Source organism: Lycium barbarum, chromosome 4, assembly GCF_019175385.1.
Source record: "Lycium barbarum isolate Lr01 chromosome 4, ASM1917538v2, whole genome shotgun sequence".
NCBI lineage: Eukaryota > Viridiplantae > Streptophyta > Magnoliopsida > Solanales > Solanaceae > Lycium > Lycium barbarum.
In genome coordinates this window covers 139,538,663-139,542,782 of record NC_083340.1, presented here as the reverse complement: position 1 = coordinate 139,542,782, position 4,120 = coordinate 139,538,663, and the positions used below count along the sequence as shown (strand labels likewise).

Sequence of the window (4,120 nt, the reverse complement as noted above, 5' to 3'; positions counted from 1 at the left end):
TTTCTATGACTATGAGGGATTATAGTCATACGATGTTGTTCTACATGCCAATCAAATCATATAAAGATAATATCTGTTTATAAAGCAAGTCAGGAATGCACTTGGAGTGATTTCAACAATACAACTCTATTAAAGACTAAAGATGTAGCAACATACATAGTCTAAGTAAAGAGTGGATTAATAAAAGGACAAAACATATTTGACCAAAGTTTTTCTTTACACACGAGCTCCAGAAGAATGGTGATATCAACGTGCAAGAGATTTGTTCGAGCGATAATAAGATCGATTTATTCACCAAGTCTCTACCAACTGCAACTTTCAAGAAGGTGGTGCACAAGATTAGAATGTGAAGATTCAAGTTTTGGATTGATGTTCTCATCAGCGGAAGTTAATATGCGATATACTCTTTTTCCCTTAGCCAAGGTTTTGTCCCAATTGGGTTTTCCTGGTAAGGTTTTTAATGAGACAACCAAAATGCGTATTATTAGAAGTGTGTACTCTTTTTCCTTCACTAGAATTTTTCCCACTGGATTTTTTCTAGTAAGGTTTTAACGAGGCACATTATCTATCAAATAGACATCCAAAAAGGAGTGTTATAAATATTATTTATTATTATGGATGTCAATCTTTAAGAGAAATATTAGGGTTTGTGACTCGGGGATCAAGTCACTTTTTCCCTATAAATATAGAGGTTCTCTTTCATTGTATATCATCCCTAACAAGAGAAAATAAGAATGTTCCCCTCTTCTTCTCTTTCTCCACGATATTCTTCTTGCTTGCTTTATTATTTTATAACAAATTCCTTAGGAACGGACAAAGTACATGCTAAGTTTAACGTTGTCACGACCCGACTAGGGGCCGTGACGAGTACCCGATACTTGTACCGAGCACCCCTTATCTATCGTTTTACCTTTACTTCTCAGCGGGCCGTAGGAACTGTGCCATATATTTTTTTTTTAACATTAACATTAGCAGCATCATTATGAACATAGACTAGTAAACTTCGTTATCACTTTATACAACAACATTAAAATGCCAACACACCATATATCTAACTGTACTTGACTGACTGGGCATATCTGTCTACGAGCCTCTAGACATAGTACACTTATACATAGAAAGGGCCGGGTACTGCCGTGCCCGAATATACATACACAAAATAGTACCGCGGAAGTGAGGCTCCGGAACAACTGGAGCACTGTAGAGTACCGCTGGTAGAGCTCCTAAGGATCAAGTCCACCTGTCTGCTGACCTGCGCGGCATGAAACGCAGCGTCCACAAGAAGGGACGTCAGTACGAATAGTGTACCGAGTATGTAAGGCATGGATGACAATGCAAGCAATAACATAGAGTGCGATTAATAATATCATGGAGTCACAGGACATATAACGAGGCAAGAAAGTAACCTGTACATAGGAAGGCCCCTTTTTGGGCGGCTATCATGCATGGCTTGTCTTTCCCTTTTAAAAACGTTTCCCCTCAATGAACGTAGAAAATAGAACTTATATTATGTCGTATCTTGTCGTATCGTGTCCTATCGTGCCCTATCGTATCTTATCGTGGCATATCGGGTCGTATCCTATCGTGGCATATCAGGTCGTATCCTATCGTGTCTTATCATGGCATATTATATCGTGTAATGTCATGTCTTACTACAGCATGTCGTGTCGTGTTATATCATGTCAATGTCATAGTATAGTGTGTCATAGTGTATCATGCCATGGCGTAACTTGTCATATCATAGCATAGCTTGTCGTAGCGTATCATATCATGGCATAGCGTATCATAGCGTATCATATCATAGCTTAGCTTTCCGTTGAAAATCTTTTCTTGTTTATATATATATAAAAATAGAACATGTCATATTGCCGAGGCGTCGGCAGCCGATCCATTTAGCCATAAATACACATCCCGCGTCCGGGCATCCCGCGTCCGGGACGATATCATGTCATGTAATGCCAACTGATCAGGTGGATATGCGTGTATAACGCTCTGCCCTTATTCCCATCTTCCCCGTATACATATGCATACATCATGTACATATATCAGCGTCTATAGCGCTCTGAATCTTTTATCATATACATATACTGGTATCATGTACGTATATCAGCGACTATAGCGCTCTGGATCTTTTATCATATACATATACGTGTATCGTGTACATATTTTATAAACATATACATATTTCCATTAGAATGGTACAGTACTTATCGTTTGATAATCGGAACGAGGATCAAAAGTTTCCTTTGGATTCTACTCCAAAATAAGTCAAACGGAGCAATAGGGAAAATCCGGGAACAATGGGCCCACCTCGGGTCAAATGAGGCGGCGTACCAAATTTACGTACATTATATTTCATGACGTCACTTGTGAGGGTTTTAAGGTAGTCGGGTCATATTTATGCCAGTTCTAGATGTTTAGGAAGTTTCTCCAATATTTTACACAATTTCTAATTCAATTCTACTGAATGAAAAAGGGGAAACTTTAAGTGCGGATTCCGGGAAATAGAGTTGTCCCCGAGGCTCGTACCCAACTTATTACGTTTAAGACATGCCATAGAAGGAAGGGTGAAGCCTTACATACCTTTTCCGCTTCATACACGTCTCCAAAATCAAGTTTCAAGTTCGCCAAAATCTACAATTTGGTCACAATTACCAAATGTTAATTGTAAGGCTTTAAGATTTCAATCTTAACCGATACTTGTCTACAAAAATTTGGGCAGCATCTCCCCTATAAATACACCATCCCCAAAATTCAACTTAGCCAATTTTTTATCAACAACAATCCGGGAATTCAACCCGGCCAAACTATCAACACAATGACAACAACCATGACTACAAAACACAATATAACACAACTAGTCTTCTTTTCAACATAATGCAATAGCTTTCATTCCAACTTCACATTTCCAAAACCAATCTCAATGTTTTTACATTCATTACTAATCAAGATCATTACAATATAATTCGGAAGCATTTCATATCATTTCTACCAAATATTCACAAGATATACAAAATATACAAACTTTCCACCAAAACCATAATCCATCCAAAACTTCTAATCTTCAATCTACATATTCCTAACATATTTCCATCTTCCAATTTCATCAACCATAATCATAATTTGCACCTTAATAATTTCATTTTCATAATTACATAAATCTACCATAAAATCACAAAACTTCTCATAACCACTTAACAACCAATCTTTCATGCCAATATGGACTATTATCCTTCCAAATTCACCAACTAACATAATAATTCACATTTAAAACTCCACTTCTATAATTACATAAAAACTTCATTAAAATCATATAATTTCCTATAACTATTTCCAATAATTTTCCATGCCAACTTGAACCATTTTCTTCCATTTCCAATATAAATTTCACCATAACCACAACTAGAATACAACATAAAATTCAACTCATATTATTTATACAACAATATACATATATGTCCACTTACATATATGCACACCCACTTTGTAAACTTCCATATTTCCATAAATTCTACTCATTTCTACATACTACAACATAAACCAACCTTCATAACATAATAAAAAGGGATTAATTCTTACCTTTTTCTACAATCTTCTTCACTTGACCAAGTTGTCAACTTGAAGAAACAAGTGTTCTTTCTTCCAAAATAATTACACCAAGTTGTAAAGGACCCTTGAATTAGTAGGAATACCACAAGAAAATAATTTTTGGGAGAAGATTTCAAAGGGATAAAAATTGGAGAGCATGGCCGTATGCCATGTCTCCTTTGCTCTTCATTTGTTTTGTTTTTCTCCTCTTCTAATGTTCTTGAAACTTCTATATGTTTCAAGACAACTAAATGACCCCTTTTATTTAATTATCACATGGAAATTAATTAGAATCCATGGGCTTGGGCCATTGTATGGCCGGCCACCCCTCTTTTGGGCCTAATTTTGTTTCTTCATTTTTTTGGGCCAACTCGGTTGATCCCGAGTTGGGCCTAGCCCACTGACCTTTCGACCTTAAAACGTCCATATCTCCTTGTACCGATGTCACCTGCGAACCCACAACCTATGGTTGGAAAGCTAATTCAATTATCTACAACTTCTATTTCTTGATATTTTTCCAAATTCCAAACTT

General features: G+C 36.6%; 1 long non-coding RNA gene across 1 annotated transcript; it reads right to left on the bottom strand.

The window, feature by feature from the left end:
• Positions 1-952: 952 nt before the first annotated feature.
• Positions 953-3,874, bottom strand: LOC132638716 (uncharacterized). The gene is made up of 3 exons (XR_009581858.1): positions 3,580-3,874; positions 2,584-2,634; positions 953-1,252 (listed from the first exon to the last, which is right to left on the bottom strand). It is a non-coding gene; the product is annotated as an uncharacterized LOC132638716 (long non-coding RNA).
• Between the last annotated feature and the right edge of the window lie 246 nt (positions 3,875-4,120).